This window comes from Benincasa hispida, chromosome 10 (assembly GCF_027475165.1).
Source record: "Benincasa hispida cultivar pf3 chromosome 10, pf3_genome.v1.1, whole genome shotgun sequence".
Lineage (NCBI taxonomy): Eukaryota > Viridiplantae > Streptophyta > Magnoliopsida > Cucurbitales > Cucurbitaceae > Benincasa > Benincasa hispida.
The window spans coordinates 49260607-49285826 of record NC_143487.1 but is presented as its reverse complement, the minus strand read 5'-3'; the positions used below and the strand labels follow the sequence as shown (position 1 = coordinate 49285826).

Below are 25220 nucleotides of genomic sequence, written 5' to 3'. Positions count from 1 at the left end.
GGCTGGGTCAAATATCTATTTTACCCCCGAGATTACATCTTATTTCTCAAGTCCCTACTGATCCTCTAATGAACAACTGGTTTGTGATCCAATCACTAAATCAAACTCTCTCAGCCCAGTGAGAGGGTGAAACCCTTTGTTCAAGACCTGGATTCAGTACTTGAGAGAACAACCTTCCTCCTATCCCTAAATCGGGTAGGTGTAACTCAGTCTTGCACCCTATGTTCCCAGCTATCTATCCAATCTTACCCCTGAAATAGGAGTCTTATTGAGTCGACACTGTTGAGCCAAACCTCAACTATGCAAATCTAAGGGCAATCCCGAATAAATAAGAGTTCATAATTAGGCTAGGATTAAGATCAAGTTACTTAGGTCATTTAGGTGAAATAGTCAGTTTATATAGTAAACAACATTATAAAGTAAGAGTGACTTATTTCTTGGTCTGGATCTTATGCAAACTCATTGCATAGGACACGCCCACTCCTCATGTCATAACATGTACGAATTAGGATCACATCGTATGTAGCACTTTACAACTCTTTGTAACGACTACAGAGTAGGCCGCATCCAATGGTGTTACAAGAATAAGGTACCCAACCTCATTCATGTACCATAGATCATTTTGACTACTTACTCAAACCCAATCCATTCTTATGTCTCCACATAAAGTTCAAGTACTCATACAATAGTCATGAGTCTTAGTTTATTAGATTTAGACTTTCATAAAATTTATGAGATCAATAATAAGTATATTGATAATAGAAAATATTTATTATTTTACAAACTGCGAATTTTTAGGACATAAAACCCAACAATAGAGCCTTATGGGGACAAGAGAAATTGCTTCTGCTCAGTCTATGTTTATATTATTTGAATGTTTTGAAACTATAATTTAATGTGAGGCAACAAATTTTATCATTTTAAATGTTTTCTTTATGAATATTATTTTTTAGGGGACCCCAAAAAAAAGTTTTATTCATTTATTATTTATTTGTTTTTAATTTTATTTTGGAAAACTATCCTTATTTGTTTTAATGAATTTTTTTGAACAAAATATATAGGTTTTAAATGTGTATTTAGTCGTAACGGCCTTTGTTAGATTACTCGAAAGGTCGAGTCGTTACAATGCATGTCCAATTTATGGAGAGAAAACTTCATCTACTTATTTACAAAAAGGGAAGAAGATGGCATATCTCGGGCAACACAAGTTTCTACCACACCATCATCTATATAGAAAACAAAATAAAGCTTTTAATGGCGCACAAGAATTAGAATTTGCTCAAGAACCATTGAGTGGGGAAGAAATTCTTGCAAAAACAAGTAAGTATCAATATTCATTTGGTAAGAAAACTATCAAGGAAAAGAACAGTGGAGATAAACCTTTAACTTATTAGAAGAAAAAATTTATTCTTTTTGAGTTAGAATACTAGAAGTATCTTGATGTGCGATATTGTTTAGACGTGATGCACATTGAAAATAATATATGTGTAAATCTTATTGGCACATTGCTTGATATTCCCGGTAAAACGAAGGATGGAATAAAAACTCGATTAGATTTGGTGGAACTGAACATCAGATCAGAGTTAGCCCCTTAAGTAGGAAAGAAAAAAGTCTTTTTACCTCCCAAATGTTATACATTAACACGACCTGAGAAATTGAGCTTTTGTTAGATACTATCAGAAATGAAAGTACTTGAAGGCTATTCATCGAACACTCAAAGTTTAGTATCGCTCACAGATTTGAAACTTTACGGACTTAAGTCGCATGACCATCACGTTCTTATGAAACTTTACGGACTTAAGTCGCGTGATATTTTACCTAAACATGTAAGACTTGCAACTAAACATGTAAGATTTGCAATTACTCGCCTATGCTTATTCTTTAATGCCATATGTTGCAAGACGATCGATTCATTTCAGTTAAAGGGTATGCAAGAGGATATAGTTGTCACTCTATGCCTCTTAGAGAAGTATTTTCAACCATCACTCTTCACAATAATGATACACCTTGTAGTGCATCTTGTAAGAGAAGTTGAGTTTTGTGGACCTGTTTATTTGAGGTGGATGTATCCTTTTGAACGATACATGAGAGTGTTGAAAACTTATATACGAAATAGAAATCGACCAGAAGGATATGTTGGATAAAATTATATTGTCAAAGAGACTATAGAGTTTTGTTCTGAATTTGTATATGGTGTTAATTCTATTGGGTTAAACTCATCAACAAAGAAAGCGAACTCAAACATTGATAGAGTATTGTCAGTTGCTTCTTTTATCAGACCGAGTAAAGATGAGTTGGATCAAGCTCATCTTTATGTCATTCAAAATGTAAATGATGTGCTTCCTTACGTCGAGTATGTAGATCTCCATTTTATTCTCGTTTTAGGTTACTTGATTATTTAATGATCTACTAACTTTGTCATTTATAATAGGCAACATATGGATATTTTGTCTAAGCTCAATTTTGGTAAAAGTAAAAGTAGAAAGTGGCTTAAAAAAGAACATTAATCATATATTCAGTCAGTGGTTGTCCACACGGGTAATCTCTAAAGGCCTACTATTTGATGTATAATTAAATGTTAACTACTGAACTATTATAAAATATATCGTACGTTGCACTAGCTCTCGAAGTTCCCAAGAATTCCATATCGCCTTCTTTAAGATGGATAGCTAACAAACCTTGTCCAACTGTGGCAAAATATTCTTACGTGATCAATGGTTACTACTATCACACAAAAAATCGCGATGATATTATGAGGGTTCAAAATAGTGGAGTTTGTATAACGACTACCACAATGCAAGTCTCTAGTGCTAAGGACAAAAGCCCTATCATGTCAGATATGACCTTTTATGGTGTAATACAAGAAATATGAGAGCTTGACTATCATGGATTATCATTTATTTTATTCAAATGTAATTGGGTTGAGAATAGAAATGGAGTCAAAACAGGCAAGTTTGGGTTTACTATTATGGACCTCGATCGTATTGGATATAAATCCGACCCATTTATTTTAGCCTCTCAAGCAAAAAAAGTCTTCGATGTAAAATACCTTGCATATTCGGGTTGGTCAATTGTTTTAATATCTCCACAATGAACAATTGAAGATGATATTTATGAAGATGAAATAGGAGATGCTACAAGAGTGTGGTTATGGAGGTATTGAAAGAATACCCAATGTTGATACATCTATTGAGATTGATGATACAACATCCACATACATTAGAAATAATTGTGAGGGTAGATGGGTTGATAAATAATGTATTAAACGTGATATGTCATTTACTATGGTTATATGTATTAAATATTAAGAGTATAGGTTTTTTGTGTGAGGTTTTTTTTTTCCCTCCAGATTGACATGAAAATTCAGTAAGTAGCAGCGGGGATGATAGAAATATGATCCCATAGAAAAATAGCAGAATAAGTATTCCACGTGGCCCAACTACTATATCTAAGTTGACACAAATAAGAACATCTGGGCAACGGTTGGCCATTGATTATAGTGAACATGGTGGCCAACCGATTGGATTTGGTGCAAAGAAAATGCAAAAGTATATAGGAGTTTGTGTTCGATAACAAATACGTATAAAGTATAATTCTTGGAAAAAAAAAATCCAAACCATCTAAAAGATAAACTTTTTTTTTTGTTTTTAATTGTTAAGCAGTATGTTTTCTAAAACTTTAATTCGTGTGCATAGTAGTTTATTAGTTTATTGTTTATTACTTATTTCATTGTACAGATGTCGTTCGATGTGGACTTAAAGTCCAAATATGGTATACTCATGTCTACATCTAGGAAGTTTCGGATTTTCAAGACCACATTGACTCAAAAGTTCATACTTCTATTTAAAGATGAACCCTCGGTCTTGCAATTTCCTCCTCAACAATATTCTCATATAGATCAAGATTAGTAGACATCGTTTGTTATAAACGATTGGGTGAAGAATGAGATGTAAGTCATTCTAAACAAATGTCAATATTATTATTGTTTTAATAGGTAACTTCAACTAGATTTGTTGTACAAGAAATCAGTCGTCTTAAAAAAGAATGAAGCTCGAAATGTGTATATAATCATCACATTTCTCATAAGGGTTATGCGAATCTTGCCCAAGAATTAGTAAGTTTTTCAACTTAAATTAAATATTTTATTCTAATATGTTTGTGCTAATTAAATATGTATGTTCATGTAGAATTATCAAGTGATCCTTCTTATCAGGCGACTTTATGGAGGAAGTATGAAAAGGAAAAAATAATGAATACTTTGATGAAGCCACTCGAGAATGTGCCAGTCGAATTATAAGTTTATATTGTGCAAAGTTTAAGATGGCATATATATAATGTCTGAAATTTGTGTGATATAGATATTGTGTGAAAATTGTAATATGTTTTACGGGATAAATTAGCCAAAGTCTATAAAGGTGAAGATGTTTTGACCAAAGCATGGGGTACAGATGAACATTGGGGACGTGTTAGAGGAGTGGGTGATTTTTTTTCCCATTCCCAATATTTCAAATTAGTAAAACCAAAGTCCACAATGAGCCAAGAAATTGAAGAAGGCTCTAATGAAAAAAATGCTCGACAGGTTAAAGTGTCAAGAGAAAAAACTCATAGCAGACAATCTCATCAGTCCAAATCATCTGTTGGAAGTGTCGCACTTAGTACATATGAAGAAGAAGATACTGAGAAGATGCATAAAGAAGATTTGGAGGTAATTTATTTGTTGTGACTTTTAAATTTTAATCATATTGTGCTTAACCATGCATGACATTAGTTCTTTTAAATTTGTTAAGGGGGCACCATGCCTCTTGTCTATAGGAACTCTAGATAATATTGTTGCAGTAGCCAGATGATGATGTGTCATGCTTAACTATTAAAGTACTAATTGACATTGTCATGGGAGAAGATTTGCCAATACTAATTCCTGTGAAGGGAAAAATAGATTCCTTAAATCAAGCAATTGGCAACTTCATAACATGGCCTCGTGAACCAGTAATGACGAGAAAAAAAGTATGCCTCTTTTTTAGTATATGAGTTTGGTTATTTATTATTTTTCGTACTTTGAATTTTTGTAACTTCGGTTATGGTAAGACCATTCAACAATTAAGAGCTTTGGCCACTCCTCCAAATATACGGACACCAATAGTACCATCAAACTCTTGAACGGACATTCCATGCACAACATAGATGATGTAGACATGATTCGTATCAATTTAGATGAACATATATTTAGAAGAGACAAAATTGTTTATTTAGGCCGCGATGATCTGATCCAATATTACAATATGGTTGAAATAGGTTACATGTGTATTTTAACATACATTGCGTAAGTATTACTCATTTAGATTCACTCGTGTATATTTGTCTTATGTTTAAATAATAAATTTTACTTTGTTTAGGTATCTTTGGGATGCTTGTGGTCATGATATTACGAAGAAGTTTTTTTATCATTGATCAAGCAAACATATAGCCACATGTGAAGTCTCAAGATATTCGATCCAGAAATTTAGCCAACCAACTAGAATTGGATAATTTGGACCAATTAGTTCTTATTCCATATAACACAGGGTAAGTAAATACAAGTTTTTTAGTTATTTTTAATTTGCATTATACGCATACTAATATTTCAAAATTGTTGCTTATTATAGTTATCATTGGATATTGATTGTAATCAATCTACAAGAAAATTTTGTTTATGTTTTGGACTCCATTCGAAGTAAGGTTTAAGAGGATTTTCATGGAGTTATAAATATATAAGTGTAATCGAACTTTCTTAGCTCTTAATTGAAGTATTTATGTTTAGCTAATGTTTTCAAACTATTTAGTGGAATGAAAACATGGCAAGCCAAGTACGATCTCCAACACCATCGGTCTTCTCCAAAATGGAAACTTGTAAAGGTAAATTTGCATTCATTTTTTAACAATTTATGTCCATTCGAACATAAGAATAATTGTTTTCAACTTCTTTATATGCAGTGCCCCTGTCAATTAGATTCTGTAAGATGCGGGTACTATGTGCAAAAGTATATATACGAAATAATGCATAATCCTACTACTCCCATTACTAGCCTCGTACGTAAATTATTTATTTTTTATATACTAGCTTTAATTTAATAAATGATGTAAACTTATGTTGAGTTTATCTTTTCTCTTTCTTTCTCTCTCTCTTTTTGTAGTTCAATACAAAAAATGCATATACCCAAAGAGAGATTGTCTTAATTCGAACCCAATGGGCAAGTTTTGTTGGCTGATTTGTGTAAGGATGTACTTATTGTTTTTTGTCTCGATAGAATGTAAATGCTAGCTTAGAATGAATCTTGACAAGTTTTGAGTAAAATATGTAAGTTTAGAATGAATCTGAAGTATTAATCGTTGGTTTGTAGATAGACGAATTGTTATCTAACCATGATCTGCTTACTGGAATATTTATGTATAATTTTTTTTGTTTATGGGGTATTTGGTGTAAGTATCTATGGAAGTACTAATTGATATTTGTGAATCAGAGAAATGATTATTAATATTATAGAGGTGGTTGATAATTATAATTATTGTTCTATGAAACTATGTTATCGATATACAAATGTTGGTTAGTGTGTTTATTTCATATTTGATGAGTACTTATAGAATGGAATGGAAATATTAATTATTGTTTGTGGATAAATTATTATAGAAGTATACTTCATTGCAGGTAACTTTGTATTTAGTTTTTTAGTAGAGTGTATTGTTCTATCTATTGTTATATTTTAGGTTTGAGTTAATGAATTCATAGGTGGAAGTTGGCTTGCCATGCAGAATATAAATATGCACGCATTACAATGAATATTTTTTTTTATATTTTTTAATAAAAAAAACAATGACGGACAATTCACGACCCAACACGAAACTTATAATGTCGTTTTTAACTTTTTGACTGGTATTAAAAATGGATTCGACAATGGAATTTTAAAAAGATGGACAATAATTGAAAAAACGGACATGGATTATGGGCTTCAATGTCGGTTTAAAACTGACATTAAAGGCTTTAATGTCAGTTGATAAACGACATTAAAGGCTTTAATGTCAGTTGATAAACGACATTAAAGCGTTTTAATGTCGGTTGCAACATACATTAAAGATAATGTTATTAAATCCCTTTAATGTCGGTTTAAAACCGATATTAAAGCCCAGAATTCTTATAGTATGACTAAACTCTTTAGTCACGAGATCTACTGTCCATTAACTGTCGGACATTCCACTAAAGACCGACAGCTGCACTCTTCTCGCTACAGATATATTTTTGTGTCCATATGATCAATTAACAGTGCAATAACCCTTCATAAATCACTCGTAAGTACAGCTAGGCCAATTTACCGGTTTGCTCCTGTAGTACATCTAACTCCTTAAGTACCATTGATTTCTCTAATGAACAATAAGTCATAGTCCTATTATGACTGAGTCCTCTCTTTCAAAGAGAGGGTATGGCCACTATGTTCAAGACTTGGAATCAGCCATTAAGTGAGCAATTTATCTACTTACCCCTACTTCGGGGAATGAGTGAATTACGTATTGTGTAGCTGAGTTCCCAGCTCCCGAATTAAACGAATCCCCAAAAAGGTAAGCTGGTTGAGTTAGCAATCTGGTCATTCTCACCCATACTGATCAAATGATCGCCCTCATAGGCGGGAGTTCCCAAAACACTCAGGATTAAGGTCATGTCTCCTATGGTCATTTTAGTGAAATGTAAGTCTCAATTATCAACGGCGTTATATAAAGAGACTAATCATCTCGTGGTCCGGTCTTATACAAACTTTTTGTATAGGACACCCTCGCTCGTATGTCTACACATGAATAATCAGGATCAGACCATTTGTAGAACTTTACAACACTTGTAAATATCTAAAGTGGTTCGTATCCGTAGTGTTACCAGAATAAGGTATCCCTCATTTATCCTTATACTACAGATCATTTAAGTTATTACTTAAGGCATAATCCACTTGTATGTCTCACATACATGCTTAAGTTACATAAAATAACCATAGATATTAGTTTATTGAATATGAGTATATGCAAATAAAATAACACTTATTTTATTAATAACAATGTGTACAAAATGTTTACAAACTACGAGACCACAGAAGAATTAGGACATCAATCCCAACATGAACATGTTATTAATGCATACGATCATATCATATAAGCTTTATATAAATGATGCATGATCATGCTTTTCATTAATAATATAACTCTTATGTTAAATTAATGAACTATATGACAGTAGTACTTTCGTTGTCGCTCCCAAAAGCCTAAAGATTTAAAAAAAAAATTATAAAACCGTACTACGCCTATTACTACTAAAACGTAGCAATAGTGGTAAATGCAGGGTCGAACCACAGAGAGGCAAGGAATTAATTTCTCTTAAGCTAAATTTGACTGTGAAAAACGATAAAAACGGGTTTTGGGTTTGATTAATGAAAAACTTAAATGTAAGAAAATAAATTGCAAGGATGAATGTAAAGGGTAATTGATTCATCTAGTCCTCAAATTAAGATAGGTATTTAATGCAATTTCAATCTTTGTTTTCTGCTAATTGCTTATGCGATCGAATTATGCATGCATGGCTACTGAATTGATACAATTTAACTAGCCTCTACAAAGGATGACAACTAACTAATTCGAAATCAATCAAGCGTCCTAATTATTAATTAAGGTCGGAAAGGTCATACTCTAACTACTCTACATGCTTTTAAACTCAATTGGGTTCTCAACGGCTATAAAGAACTAGAAATACATGCATTAAGATTTAGGATTCAACTATGTCAATTAATTATCAGGAAAGTCATGTTCAATTAACAAAATTATTCTTTGAACCTAGCAATTAGACATTCTAGGAATAGCCATCAAATGTCTCACTACTATTGCTACCTATTAGCATGCACATGCACGATAGAGTATGACAGTCAACCTCAATAGTCATGCTTGGAAATTTAAACAGATTCAAAGAAAAAGATAATTCACTATATCAATTAGAAACAAAAATCTCATGAAATCGACATCAAATTCTTGATCCAAGAAACTAAATGAAAATCAACTCATAAATTCATAGATAAATTCAAGAGTTAAAGCCAATACATGTTTACGATCCAAAATAAAACTAAAATCTAACGTAATGATACCAAAAACATCAAAGGAAAAGAAGATATCTCAACCTCCATTGAATTTTAACATAAAAATTAACCTAAAATCGAAAAGTATTTATAGGAAAGTGGCATCGTTGCAACGCTAGATAGAGCACTGCAAGGCTCTAATGTGGTTGGCTTCGAGCGACAGGTATAGAGGCACAACGCTTGGACTGACACTCACTTGTGCGCGCGCTAGTGCATCTCAGTCTCTATGTTCTTAGCGTTGCAACGCTGCCCTGCACCTTAGTATTCCATCTTCAAGCATCAAGCAATCGTTAGGGCTAGGCAAATTACAAGCGTTGCAACGCCAAGCAGATGTAAGATTTTTGTGTGCAAGGATAAAATCATTTGACACCTCGGTAGAAATTTTTTTTTTAAAAAATAAATCATGCGATGTTCTAGAATTTAGTAAAGTTATTTTGAAAGGTAAGCTTGCAGTCCCTAGGTCTTAGAAATATTTTAAGAAGAAATTTGAATAAGACTTAAGGAAATTCTGGTATATAGGATTTGAACGGAGTATTCTTGAGAAATCTAGGAAAAGAACATTGCGGTTGACTTGCTAAAGGAATCTTTAGCTTATGCTTGAGGACAAGTATTGTTTAAATTTGGGGGTGTGATAACAGGCAGAAATGCACATTATCATAGTGCTAAGTTCTTAAACAATGTTGAATTGCATTGATGAAATATGTTAACTTGCATCCATTAAGCATCGTTTTCATAATATCGCGGTCGCATTCGATCAGCGCATTAGAACAGTTGATTTTTATATTTTTTGTGCAGAATATACGTTGACGCAACGCAAGAATTGCGATCATAGAAAATCATTGGTCGAGCACAACTGCACCGCAAGACTTTGCGATGATTGTGTTCATAAACATTCGCCCGAGAAGGATCGCCGCAACTTGGTCAGCGCAACATGGTGGGCGCATCTGGGTGCAAGGCTAATCAATCGCGATGGGACAGAAAGCTGATGATAGTCGAATCCGAATTAAGTTGATAGCCAATAACGGTCACAAAGTACATTCAGCTTTTCGGTGACAATTATTCGGCGCATCAATCAAGAATTAAAATTGTTCCATCTGTACAACCATGAGAGAGAAGCCGCCTTTCACCATGGATGCTCTATAAATACCAAGTGCATTCTTCAGAAAAGGGGTTCACCGTTTTTACAATCTTTTGTTCCACAAGTTCACGCCGCTGTCCATAGTTTTCCTTTTCATTTTAAGGCAGAACAAAAGAAGAGTGGTGGCGCCGAAGATCGCTCAGGACAACTCGAGAGAGAACCTTGAGGTGTAGAAGCAGAGAGCGGGCCAACTCTCGCGAGAGCGAGATTATCATTTTGAGCACAAGTAGAAAAACAGTGTAAACGCCTGGCAACAAGAGATTGCTACCAGGTTCTTTATTCTATACTTGCATTATTATTTTGTACTTCATCTTCATATTTATACAAAGGAAGTTCTATTTCTATATATGTCACTCTCTTAATATGCATGAGTAGCTAAACTAGTCGAATGGGTTGAGAAGAACTAAGCTAACATGACCTAGGAAGTTCATTGCTTGCGATTGTCTTGTTTTATACTATGCAAAATACTCTTTAGAGTTACTCGAGAGAGAGTCTAAAGAAAGAACCTAATGACTCGAGAGAACTAGATTAGAATCTGGACTCGAAAGAGCAAGATTAGACTTGCATAAACAAGAGATGGGGACTTAGAGATAAGCTCTATTTGTCAACTTGCATCGCATGCATCCTAGAGATAGGAATAATATTATGTGGTTGCCTTACTTATGTGTGTTATCCTATCATCGCATAAATAAGAATAGAGGCTTATGTATAGGTCCTATAGACTTATCGCATATATCGCATGCATTCTAATATTAGAAGTCGTTGCATTCGTGTCGAGAGATGGTTTACTATTGTATCCATGTTGCATGACCGCAAAGTATGAACGCATTCTAGGAAGTGTTCGCCGAAACTCTTCTCAACCCGTTCACCGCATATTCATCGCATCTCCCATTTATCAATCTTTTCAAACTCTGCCACATTTATTTATTTTTCATCAACGCAAACAAAAAACCTAACAATTTATTTATTTATCCGATTACTGCAAAGTTCTTCACAAAAATTACCAACGGAATCTGTGTTCACAAGCCCCTGTGTTCGACCCTGGACTTACTAGGAAACTCTGAAGAATTTACACTTGGATTCTACTGGGGAAACTTGAGTGCACAATGCAATTTCATCAACGCATATCATCCATATTTCCACTTCATAAAATCAAGCATCAAGTTTTTGGCGCCGTTACCAGGGCCTTCAGCAAAATAGAGTGCTAATGGTATTTTTTTAAATTTTTTTGCAGACTCTCAATCTCTGGGAAATTACGACTCGGAGATTGAGAAGAAATTCAGAAGAATATTAAGAGATCGCCAACAATAATAAGAAAGAACATCAAGAATGGCGGAACAATCGACAGAAAGGGCCGCGAATGCGAACAATATGATGGCCAACCCCATCCTTCTGGCGAATGACCGCAATAGACCCATCCGGGACTATGTGTCACCTAACCTCTACGATTTCTCTCCAGGAATCATGAGGCTGACGTTAGATGGATCGAGGTTTGAAATGAAGCCAGTAATATTGCAGATGATCCAGGCTGCTGGGCAGTTTGGGGGAAGGCGTGGCGAAGACCCGCACGCCCACCTCCAGAGCTTCATAGAAATCTGCAACACTTTTGTGTTCCTGAATATCTCAGCTGAGGAAGTTCGACTGACTCTGTTTCCATTTTCTTTGTGTGATCAGGCAAGGAAATGGGCATATTCCCTAGAACCAGGAGAGATACTTCGTGGGAACAGGTGGTGAAAAAGTTTATGAATAAGTATTTTCCACCAACTGAGAACGCTAGGAGAAGGAAATTAATAACAAATTTTGAATAAGAAGATGACGAATCACTTAGCGATGTTTGGGCGAGGTTTAAGCGGCTGGTAAGAGACTATCCACACAATGGCTTACCAGACTACCTACAAATGGAGATTTTCTACCATGGATTGAATCCTTCTTCGCAGACCGCTGCCAATGCGACAACCGCTGGTGGTCTGCTCAACAAAACATATAAGGAGGCAAAGAGTATACTTGATCGCATTTCCAAAAATCACGAGGATTGGAGGGAAGACGGTCAGAGATTAAGAATCAAATAAAATGACGCAAACAATGGGTTCATCGCATCCCTGCAAAATCAAATGACTGCGATGATAAGCAAGGCATCGCAATTAATAACACGGGAGCGAAAAAATGGCAGGTCAGCGCAATTACTCAAACGACCACAAGTTGTGTCATTTGTGGTGATGCTCACCCGATGGAGGAATGCCCAACAAACTCGCAGTCGATATGCTTCATGAGAGATAATCCCTATTCCAATACATATAACCCCGGTGGTGAAACTATCCAAATTTTGCATGGAAAAATCAACAGCAAAGCTTTCAACCTGTGGCACAAAAAGGAGGGCCACTCAGATTTTTCTCACAGAACAATGGTCAAGCGCGTAGCCAAGCTAACAGCTCACAATCACCGCAATCTTCATCCCTGGAGAGCTTGCTGAAGCAATACATTGAGAAAAACGAATCTGTGCTTCAAAATCAAGCTACATCCATTAGAAATCTCGAAATTCAAATAGGACAAATTGCGGGCAAGCTGAAAAATAGACCGCAAAGAGCGTTGCTGAGCTCAACTAAGCTCCCTCGCAATGCAGGGGGTAACGGGAAGGAACAATGCTTAGCAGTCTCCTTGCTAAGTGACAACATGACTGCGAAAGTAGGGGAGAAGCACATTGCGACCAACTTGAATGCTGTGATAACCAAAGACCTGTTGACCTATAGTTTCGAGAAGCTTGAGAAAATAGACCCTGAAGTTGCATCCACCCTTAAGCCTCTAGATCTTGAGACAGAAGAAGTTCAACTACCAGTGACTCCGCAAAGACTCAAAGAGGAACAAAATGAGGAAGGAAAGATCGCAATAGTGGCTGCAGCGCAAAATGCTACGATCCCACCTAAAATGGGCGACCCAGGAATCTTCACGATCCCATGCTCTATCGGAGGGACCTTCAATGGCCAAGCACTATGCGATCTTGGGGCAAGTATAAACATAATGCCACTATCAATCTTCAAATAATTGAATGCCGACACACTTACGCCTACAAAGGAAACTCTCTTGCTCGCAAATAGATCTCGAATACACCCTGAAGGAGAGTTGAAAAATGCAGCAATTTCAATCGATAAATTCATCTTGCCGGCAGACTTCCTCATTTTGGATTATAAAGCGGATGAAGATGCGCCCATCATATTGGGACGACCGTTCCAGTCAACCGGTCGCACTCAAATTGATGTGCGAAAGGGGGAAATTGTAATGAGCATTCATGGGGAGAAACTCTGGATTAAGGCAGTAAAGATCCTAGAGGACAAAGAAAAGTGAGAAAAGCCACCATGGACATGAACAAACCAACCTGAAATAAGTGGTCCCTGAGTATTATATGATTCAACCTCATCAAGGACGCAATCCTTTTGAATATCCTTTTCCTGCATCAAATACTTCATGAACTTTTATCTTACTCGTTATTATCTACTATCGTAATTACTTTGTTTATTATTTATCTACACTGCTCTAAAAAAAACACTTGTTGTTTTATTTTAAAATAATTTGACCCTCTCTTTGTTTTTCATGTAATGATCGAGGCACTGGATTGTAGAGATGATACTTGAAGCAGTAAATTATCTCACTCTATCACCGTAATCCAAAGAAGAAAGATCACCGCAAAGTTGGATGCATCGATACACAATGCGGGCGACAACGCAAATTTGGGGGTGTACTCTTCCTTATCTTTATTTCAAAATTTGCACTATCACATTGCATTGCAGTTTTAAAAGCTTTATCACTGCAATCATTTGACGTAGATAAATTTAATAGTTTACCACATGCTGTTTCTTTGCCAAGTATGATTTCAATGATGAAAAATATGCTTCTATTTCTTTTGTATATACTAAAGTCAACTTAATCTTAAGATAGTCACCTCATAAAATATTTCTAGAAGTTAGGGGTTTGCTAGCTTTCTTTCAAACTCTCTTTACAAGGCATTCTAAGAACATCGCAGGACTTATTTTAATTTTTTGGCAATGAGAACATTGCCGCATTTAAAATTTGGGAGTGAGGTATTTATTTTCGACCTTGCTATTTTTGAAATATATATATATATATATAGTTTGAGAATAGCAACTCCTGCAAGTTGTGAAAGGCACTTACCCGTAGTTGGATGTCTGCGTGATACACTTGATTTCGTGGCTTGGACTCCCAAGCCTCATATTGGCCTTGAGGCCAAGGCCGACCAACTGGGCTCTTTTGAGCCCAACTTATCTTCCTTTTATTTATTGGAACTCTCCTCGGCCTGCTCCTTAGCCAATCTTAGGTTCATTTTCTAGGTTAAGTAACTCTTTTGGTTCGTCCTTGACTTTTGACATTTTGTTGGTCCGCAATTACCTATAACAATTTGAGTAACACGATCGACAATACTACAAGACACAAAAATAAGCTCATTACTATATATATATATAGAGAGAGAAAGATAGATAGTCATATTCACGATACAATGGTATTTATATACAATTATTGAGGTTTGATCCGATCATAAAATTAAATAAAAAGTTTTAATTTGTGGAATAAATATGAAATTACGCCTGAATCATAGGATCGTCATTGAAACTCTCAAAATCATATATGTTGGATATTTAGAGTATAATAAAAGTAAATGAAACATTTTGAATATTGAAACAAAAAAAAATAGATTTAACTATGTAGATTAAATTAATCGTTACAAAATTTCAAATTGGATTGAAACTTCAAATTATATATTTTTCATGTACAAATTTAACATATATGAAAGTTAAATTTGTAGTTTCTTTAATTTAAATGAAACTTGTTCGTAGCATTTTCATTTCAAAGTGAAGAGTTCTCTCATTTCTTTTGTTATATTGAGTTGAGTTGGTAGAAAGTATTCAAAAGTTTTGCCAGATTCGAATAGTTCAAAGTTACAGTTATGCCACAATTAATCATTATATATTGCTTATACGATCGATGTAGTCTATTCGCAGCACATCTAGAGTGAATAATGATCTTCAAGACATCGCTTATTAGAACCATGTCTCGACTACTTTTTAAATCTCCACAGGCCTTTGAGGTTTTTATAAGTTATTGGTTATTTCATTTTATAAGCTGTGTCATACCATCTGACTTGCTTTTGAGTTTGAACATTATTATTGTATCCAGATGAGATCTAATTCGTCTGCTAATTTATTCGGTTACTATGTATCATGTCCCTCGACAAAATATACAAAATTACAAATTAGTTCAAAATATGAGGATGGATTTTATAATTTGACCTAAACATAATTATAAAAAATCGTTATTATCTTTAGTGAAGTTCAAGCAATAGTACGAGCGGGAAAAACAATACTCATTAGTCATTAACTAATTTGAATGCTCCTCAATGGATGAGGCAGAAGGCACCTTACTCTAAGATCAAAGGTATGATTTATCGACCTATGTTTATTGATGTAAGTAAAATAATAATAATAATAAAAAATCATTTTTTTAATCCTCAATTTTTAAAGAATTGGTGCGTCTGGCCTATAAATTTTTAAGATGTGCACTTTTAGTCATTAGATTTTTAAGAATAGGTGTATTTAGTCATTAAATTTTTAAAATGTATTTTTTAGTCATCGAGTATTTAAAAACAGGTTAAAAAGGTTTCCAAATTATATGTATATTTTATTATTTTAACCAATTGCGTGACATTTTTAAAAATAATAGAAAACTAGTAGATGAGAAGCTTAAAAACAAATTTGGGAAACACACCCTCTTTGCTAAGGCCACTCTAACTCTAGACGACCATTTTTTATTAAAAAAATAAATATCTTCTTTCCAAATTGACCTCTAATTCTAGCCATTTTTTTGGTAACTTGAGATGTAATCATGTATTTTTTCGAAAAACAGTCATAAATAGGCTTCTCAAGTTTTCATTTTTTAAAACTAACATTCTTTTTTGTAACTAGAGAAATTTAAATCTTTAAGAGCTTTAAGAACTTTAACAAGTTTATTCATTTTAGAAATATCATGCTTGATAAATTTAATCTTATCTAACATAGTACACTTTTTTTTTTATCATACGACATTTCAATATCATCATGCTTCACAATATCATCAGTCTTGAATTTCAAACATACATTTTCCTCAATTAATGACTTATTTTCAATAATCAAGACATTCAGATCATTTAGTTAAAATAGTTATTCTCGGTCCATCTCACCCAAGACCGGCCACTGAGATTTTGTTAAAGAAAATGTAACCTTATCTAATTTATCATTGTTTTTACTTTTTTCATATATCTTGTCAGATTGTACATCAAGATTCTGTTAATTTTTCTAAATATAATGTAATCTTCTTAAGTTTTATACCAAATCTTATATATTTCCAAAGTTTATATAAATTCAGTTATCTTTACCAAATATTATATCAAATATTTATGTAATTTGTCAAACTTTTAACCCAATTTTTTTTTTACAAATTTAAAACTTTCGAATAGATTTACCAACTATCCAAATGGATCTCAACTAATTGCACTTTGATTTTTAAATTTGGGTAAAGATTAAATTTCGCAAAAAAATTAGGCGAGATATGAAAAATATATAAAATCTCAGTATTAATCTCGTGTAGATTAACACCGATATTCTATATATTTGGGTTTTAGAGACAAATTAACATCAAGATTCTATATATTTGTCATATCTTACTTTTTTTTTTTTTTTTTTTTTTTTGTAAAATTCAATATTTTTCAGATTTTAAAAATAACAAGTTAATGAAAACCATTTGGATAATTTGGGAAATCATATAATTTATATAAGATTGAAATAATTATACAAATATTTGGGTAGATAATTGTATAAAATTTAAAAATATATAAGATTTGGAAAGATTTCCTAATATTTGAAAAAAAGTAGGCGAATCTCCCGGTAACAGAATCTCGTGCATAATTTGATATTGAGAAGGCTCAAAACTAAAAAAGAAAAAAATAATATTTTAATAAAATTTCGATAAGTTGTAAAGGCGAGTTTTGACTATTTCCCATTTTTCTTCCTAAAATTATCAAGACCGAAAAATAAAAGTTACCAAAGATGAAAACCCCAACGTCTTAATCTAAAATTGCGCATCGCCAGAATGCTATCGAGGGTGCATTGGTAATTTCGCTGGTTCTAGGGTTTCCACAAATCTCCTATTTAAACATCTCCGAATTCTCCGTCTCCCTCAAAATTCTTAATTTCAGCTTCTCTCTCTTGAAATTTCTCCTCTTTCACCATTGGGCGGTTCATCAGATCTTCAACTGTGGTTTAGGGTATTTTTTTTCCTTCTTCAATGTTTTGATTCTTTTCTTCTCTTTTGGCCTATGATTTAGAACATTTGTCCGTACCATCTGAGAAGTATTTCGATGGAGTATACAATCAAATTCTACATTCTGAGGCCTTCGATATGTTCTTTTCCCAAATGCGTTTTAGATTTGTTTTTGGTTTGACTTTCTTCTATTGGAAGGCAATAAATTAGAGTCTCTGATGCGCTTCTAATATTTCGTAGCGTTTTCAGCGCTGTACGTTGCCGACAATGATCTTTGGGAGATGAGATTCTGGCATTTGCTTCCTTTATGATGCTTATGCATTCAGATTTTCCCACATTCTATATTCTCTTGTATTGTTTTTTTTATTTGATTGTTGTTGTTGATTTGCATGATGATTTGGTAATGAGTCTGTGATGATACATTTAAGGCTTGTTTCTCAAAACATTCGCAGTGGCCGCCTGAGAGCTTTCGCCTTCGCCAGGCTTGAGAGCTTCTGCTGTTCTTATCCTTCCTTGGATGTCTGAGGCTCTATTTAAGAGTTCTACTTCTAGTTTCTCGACGATTTAAGTTTTTGTTTTATAATGCCTGTTCGCCCTTCAAAACCCCCTAGCGACTATTTTTGGGCTTTAGACGAGTTTATGTATTACTGATCATTGCTGCTTGGAAAATCTTATATACAAGTACTATTGCTTTTATTTGAATTCTTGGTTTCATTTGCTTTTCACCTATCATTGGAGAATCATTGAACTGTTGGTTCTGCTATTAACTTATTTAACCTCATTTAGACTTGTTATATGAGAATCCTTGAATTGCATTGTCTGTTTTGAACTTCTGTTGTATTTTCATTTCCTGTTGTCGGTGGAGTACTTTTGAACTGTTGGGTCTGTTCTGGACTTGTTTGTAACTTCATTTCCGTTTTCCATTGGAAATCATTAAATATTTTCCATCTGTTCTTAACTTATCTTGATACCCCATTTCCCCGGTTTTGTTTCCCTTTTTCAAGGGCCTTCTGGTGGTATCTAAGATTCTCCATGCTCTATGTTCAGTTTGATATTTTGATAACAATGATGATATCTTGAAGGCTTGTTTCTCAAAACATTCGCAGTGGCCGCCTAAGAGCTTTCGCCTTCGCCAGGCTTGAGAGCTAGTGCTGCTTTATCCTTCCTTGGATGTCTGAGTCTCTTTTAACTCCTTTGGAATTACTTTTTAATTTTGTATCTTTGTGTTGACATTTTTCGAAGCGTTGCTTCTCCCAATATATGCTGCTGCCTTGTCATAAAGCTCTTGCCTTTTTTATGCTCGAGCGCTTAATGCTGCCAGCTTGGAATGTCTGAAACAGATCTGTATATTCTTGCTTTTTTATTATTCAATCTTCATCCTTCTATGAATTTTTATGAAGCTTGTGGAAAACTTTTGAAGTAAATGATCCGAAATATCGCTTTTTTGATGTAATGTTTTGTTGTTGATGGATGAAACATCGTGATGGGGGTGCTTCCCAGGTTATAAGCGGCAGGAACATCCCAAAGTAAGCCTCTGAACAATTTGTTATGAATTACTGAAAAATAAAGACACAGTATGTTAGTATATTTATTTGAGCTTTGGTTTCGAAATACTTTGGATAGTCAACATGTTTGACAGTGTATGAAAACATTTTCAATGATTGATTGAGGCAACATAAATTTATGTCACAGAGGCAACCACTAAAACCCCTCCACCAATGTTGAGAACAATCAATAATGAAATCATTATATTAATTAATTTATTTCACAGAGGCAACATAAATTAAGGAGATTTTGGAAAAATTAAGGTGTTTTTTTATTGAAATTTCTTATTGAATGACTTTAAGGTTATGGACTGATCATTTGGGCATGTGTTAAAAACGAAGAGAAAAGTGGAATTTTGAATATGGTGGGCTGAAAGGAAAATGCAACCAAATTAAAAAGGTAGCAAAGAAGTTTGTAGGTGGCTTGATTTGTAGAAATTTGACCGAAGTAGGAAAAATGAAGAAAAACAGTGGTGCTAAAGTTTTCGTGAAAACAGAGGAAGCTTGGGTTTTTAGTGAATTTGTGTAGTTAGAGGTTAAGGTAAGTACTTATAAGGTCTTTCTAGAGTTCTATGGTCTTTAATTTGATGGATGGAATTTCTGATTTTAAGTTCTAAAACAGGGGCATCATGGAGAGTTTGGTCGGTTCTAGGAATTCTAGGGTAAATTGGATGTCCAAACTATGTATAAAAGGTTTTTGTAGGCCAATTAAGTGTTAAATGTCTGGAAAGTGATGAATTTAAGTCTGAATTGCTCACTGGAAAAATAGAGGTCAAATCTGGAAATTCTTATTTTAAGCTTTAAAACAGGGGTACTATGGAGTGTTTGGTCGATTCTTGGAGTTTTAGGGCAAATTGGACGTCCAAACTTTGAGGGATGTTAATTAAGATCAGTAAAAGGTTTTTATAGGTTAATTAAGCGTTACATGCCTGGAAAATGATGAATTTAAGTCTGAAATGCTCATCAGAAGAATAGATGCTAAATCTGGAAATTTTTGGGTTGGAAGTTGAAGAAAGAGTTGACTTTCCTAGTTTGACTCTTGTCTGTCATCTATTGTCTGTCATTAAAAGCTGAAAAATAAATTTTAAGTTAATGAGGTGTTCTAAAACTTAATTAGGGATTCAATTGGTATTGTTATGATACCTTAAACCTAAAATCATAATAAATTGGGATCCTAGTGGAATAAGGGATTAATTTGAAGTAAACCCTAATTAGGGTGTTAAATGAGAAAAATTAAGCAAACTTGGAATAGAATTAGTCCTATTGATGATTAATTTTAAAATCTAGAGTTAATTTTAGAGTAATTGAAGGACCAAATTACAAAGCAAACTCTACCTTGGATCAAATAATGGATTTGGCAAAAGTTTAGGTGAAATTGGTTATACTTGAAGATTAATCTTCAAATAATTGGATTTTGGTCATGTGAAGGATAATTAGAGGATTATCAATATAATATCAGGATAAATGGGAGATGGAGAAATCGAAATTATGAGGAGTCGGGTAAACGGTGAGTGGTTTACTTTCAGATATTTTGATATAGAATTATATTTTATAGTATGTTATGATTTATGAAATGTGATGGCATGATCTGTTTTACTTGTTTGATATTTCAAAATTTAGATCATGATTTGTATGGTTTTTATGAAAATCTCCTATGTGGTCAGAATATATCGGGGAGTCCACTTGGTCTTGTGGTGTGTATCTATTCTAGGCTTGTGGTGCTTGTTTCAGAGATTGCTTTTTCTAGCTTACAGACGTGATTTAGATAATTAGAGCTGACATAACCAGGTGGTTGACTCATATATACATCCCATTACTGGATTGAAAGTGATTCAGTATTGTACCATCCATGTTGACGAAATATCCATTTGTTCCCCACGATATTTTGAGATGGAGAAGGTCATATTTCTCATTAGAGTCGTGTATTCCTCATCCATCACTTTTTTCCATTGAGAGGTTGCTTGAATTTTGGTGGGCTCTGATTGGAATTCTGGTGGGCTCTGGTTGGGCGATCGTTCTAAACGATGGGGGGCAATCGTTCTAAACGATGGGGGTTGGGCGATCGTTCTAAACGATGGGGGGCGATCGTTCTAAACGATGGGGACTGGGCGATCGTTCTAAACGATGGGGACTGGGCGATCGTTCTAAACGATGGGGACTGGGCGATCGTTCTAAACGATGGGGACTGAACGATCGTTCTAAAATGGAGGCTGAGTGATCGCATTGTCTGTCATCTGGTTGATCGTTCTAAACGATCGTGTTGCCTCAGTGATCGTGGTGTCTTTTATTTGGCCTATCGTCTGGGTAATCGTGCTAAACGATGGTTGGTTAGCGATCGTTTGATCTGTCGTCTGGGCGATCGTGGTGAACGACTGGGATGCAAAGCGAAACTCTCTTGTATAAATCTGACCTGATGGACTGAGACATCATACCCTTTGTGATATGAGCTGGTACCAATATACATATATTTCTCCGAGTGTGATTGGAATTTTTGACTATGATATGGCCGTAGGTATGGGTAGCAGGCACACCCGAATGTCCTGAGATTAAAAAAACCAAGATTAGAACCAAACATTATGGTGACAAGTGATTTACCTTACAATACTGTGGTAGGCATGCCATTAATGAGATAGGCAGCTATTGAAAACAAGAGGACAGAGGCATGGATGCTTGTGTAAGGAGCGTGAGTCCAATTTCTATGATGTGTCGATGCTTATGCTCAGCTCTGTCGTTTTGTGCAAATGTATATGGACACGAATTTCGATTAAAATGCCTTTGGACTCACAAAGATGGTGTATTTTGTCATATTCTCTCTCATTATCTGATTGTAGTATCTTTATTCCAAAATTAAATTGAGTTTGTATTAATTGAGTGAAATGATGGAATGCTGCCAATGTCTCAGTTTTCTGTTTCAGAGGATATAGACACACATATCGATCGTGATCATCCAAGAATGATATGTAATATCGGTATCCATTAGTAGATTCAATAGGGGGTGGTCCCCATAGTATTAATTCAAACTTATTGGAAGCCCGCCCGAGATTGAGATTTAGGAAATGGTAAGACATAGAATTTTCCCAATTGACATGAATGACAAAATTCTTTTCTTTCATTCGATTTTATGGTAAGTTACATTCTCTAATAACATAATCTAGAGTTTTCACTGATGGATGTCCTAGTCTCCTATGCTCTTGATTAAACTACATTTATCCTAACTCCTGATAAAAGTCGAGTTGATATTTTTTTATAGAGCGGTTCCTCGGCTCTTGATGTTGTTTTATAGCACTTCAGCCCCTTGTAGTCGGTATAATCTTTTGTCAAGCTCCCCTTTCAGCAGTGTTCTGCCCGTATCCTTGTCCTTAATGACACAACAATTAATGTGAAATTCAATAACCACAGCATTATCATGAGCTAACTTTGATATACTAATCAGATTATTTACTATGTTAGACACACATAGGACGTCATTTAGTATAAATTCATTCCTTCCATTAGATAAACAAGATTGACCAGTGTGAGATATGTTTAATTGTTCACCATTACCTACAGTGACTGGATCGTTCATTACCTCCATACTCGGTTGGATTGTTGATGTTGTTACAATCTGGAGTGACATGGTTAGTATCTCCACTGTCAATGTACCAATTTGGATCCGTTAAATGTCTCTGGTGTGGCTATAAAGGGGTTGGAGGGTTGAGCTGATGTGAACAGGGCAATAGTATCACTGTTGGGGCCGACTGACCCATGATTCCCTCTTATTACCATTGAATGAGGGATTGAAATGTGGTTTCCCTCCATTTGTATTTCTGTTAAATGCTACATTGAAAAAATGTTGTTGTGCAAAAGAGCTATGTATTTTGATAAAATTTTGGTGTTCCAGTTGTTTTTCATAAGATAGCAGTTCAGATTACATATCTAACCAAGAGATATCTGGTTTACCTTGGATGCCTACGACAACAGGGTTGTATTCTTCATCAAGGCCAAGGAGGACTTGTTAGATTAGAGCTCTTGTCAACATAGGGTTGCTTGCTTGTGCAAGGTTGTTAGAGTGCATCTTCATTAATTTGACGTACTCGTTCATCTTCTGGCTACCTTTTCTTGTCGATTGAAACGTTGCTTCAGAGGTCGTCTAGATGAACATTGGTGGGCAGAGTATCTGACCTGAAAGGTGTCCTTCGAGCTTGTAGCTTCGGAGGATTGGCAGTGCAAGTGTCTTCCACAGCATAAAATTCCCGTGTCCGAGTTTCATGGTGGTGAGTTGATTCAAGAGCTGGTTGAGAGGTGGCGTGGTGAATTTTATCGGTTTGGAGGAGGAGCAATTTCCAGTGAGTGTGGTGTCGGCCATGAAGCTCTGATTCCAATTTTACCGATTTGGGAATTTTCTCAGTCCTTTGGACTTCTACCTTTTGTTTCTTTTTGTATTGAATGAATAATGAATACCTACAGCCCTATTTCCTTTATACACATCTTGCCCTAATATGGTTACAAAATAATAATAATACAAGGAATAAGAATAACTATTTTCAACTAAATCGACCTCGACTTTATCTTCTACTCAAAAATAGAATTTATGCTTAAGCCCTCCATTATTATATTAGTGTATTATTATTGAATCAGTGTTTTAGAAACTTCTCGCTTTGACTCAATCTTGCTCTCTTTTTTTTTTTTTCAAAAAAAAAAAAAAAAAAAAAATTAAAGAAAAAAAATGATTAAAGGTGTTTGGTTTCTAATAGGCATGTTGTTGGCCTTGCGACATCTATCAAAATCAATCGTTGTTTTAGTTATATTTCACAAATTTTCAATTATCAATGCACAAATTGAATGCATAGAAATTAACGTACCTCATCATTGGGCCACACCAGCCCAACCCAGCCAAAAGAATCGAGAGAAATTGATATATATGGCCATTCGGTTGCTTTTGTTGGCCCATCACTAAAACTTGTTTCTTCATTTTGCCCCTTGAGCCCAAAGTACATCTCTCCAATAAATTTAAATTACTGCACTTGAAAAGAAAATTTTCAAATAGATTTTTTTTTTTAAAAAAAAAAGTTTAGATTTGATTATGGAAAATATTAGCGAGGAAGGTGGGCATCCTACTTCCAGAAAAACTATGCACAAAACCCTTTTAAAATGAAGAAAGCAAGAAAACGGATTTTAGAATTTGCTTCAACCATTTTTTTTCTTTGCTTAAAATTTTAGGGACATTTGGATTGAGGAAATTGGGATAAAATTAAATTTGAGAATAGGTAACAGATAAAGTTTAGTACAAGTGAATGATTTCCACCTTTGTCTCTCATCTTATAATACATTTTTTATTCTTTTATTTTATATATTTTTAGAATTAATTAATTTAAATTATATGAAAATTATATTATATTAAATTTTAAATTATAATGTATGAATTTAACCATTACTATTTAATAAATTAATTAATTTACATACATACTTAATTTTTCTACTCAATTAAATTTAAATATATTTTTTAAACAATTTAATATATACTTAATTTTTATTTTAGTTTAATAAATTAGTTTATATATATACATATATTTTCATACTTTTTTTCAATAAACTATAAAGAAGCGATGCAATAAGACTATTAATTAATTAATTAATTATATTTGTAGTTAGCTAATGATCATTATAATGAATACAATATGAATTTATTTTTTTTAATAATTATAATTAGTTTATCATTGATTAATGAGAATTCATTAGTTGCTTTATTAATTAATACATCATAATTATATAATCAAGTAACTTTAATTATAAATTTCTCATTTTACTAATATTTATAATTAATAATTTAATTAATATTATTATTTGATTGTTAAATAATTAATTTTTCTCAATTGAATTTATTAAATTAATCTACCAAAATTTTATAGAGTTTTATAATTAATTTTATAAATTAAATAAAAAATAATTTATTCCCACAAAATTCTTGATAACATTTCCATGGTACAACCAAATACATTTGGTTGTCAAGGAGTTAGAATTATATAAAATGAAAGAAAGAGGGGGTTGCTTTTAAGAAGGATTGCTTTTTAAACTGCATGGTACAATGTTAGAATAATGTCATTTGGGTCTTCATTTTCT

General features: G+C 33.9%; 1 long non-coding RNA gene and 3 other non-coding genes across 4 annotated transcripts; all 4 read left to right on the top strand.

The window, feature by feature from the left end:
- Positions 1 to 17353: 17353 nt before the first annotated feature.
- Positions 17354 to 23653, top strand: LOC120088194 (uncharacterized). Its single transcript, XR_005484857.2, has 2 exons — positions 17354 to 19103; positions 23082 to 23653. It is a non-coding gene; the product is annotated as an uncharacterized LOC120088194 (long non-coding RNA).
- LOC120089585 (small nucleolar RNA snoR117) lies at positions 17628 to 17710 on the top strand. Its single transcript, XR_005485260.1, has one exon. It is a non-coding gene; the product is annotated as a small nucleolar RNA snoR117 (small nucleolar RNA).
- LOC120089594 (small nucleolar RNA SNORD14) lies at positions 17984 to 18106 on the top strand. Its single transcript, XR_005485269.1, has one exon. It is a non-coding gene; the product is annotated as a small nucleolar RNA SNORD14 (small nucleolar RNA).
- Positions 18638 to 18759, top strand: LOC120089591 (small nucleolar RNA SNORD14). Its single transcript, XR_005485265.1, has one exon. It is a non-coding gene; the product is annotated as a small nucleolar RNA SNORD14 (small nucleolar RNA).
- Positions 23654 to 25220: the final 1567 nt, after the last annotated feature.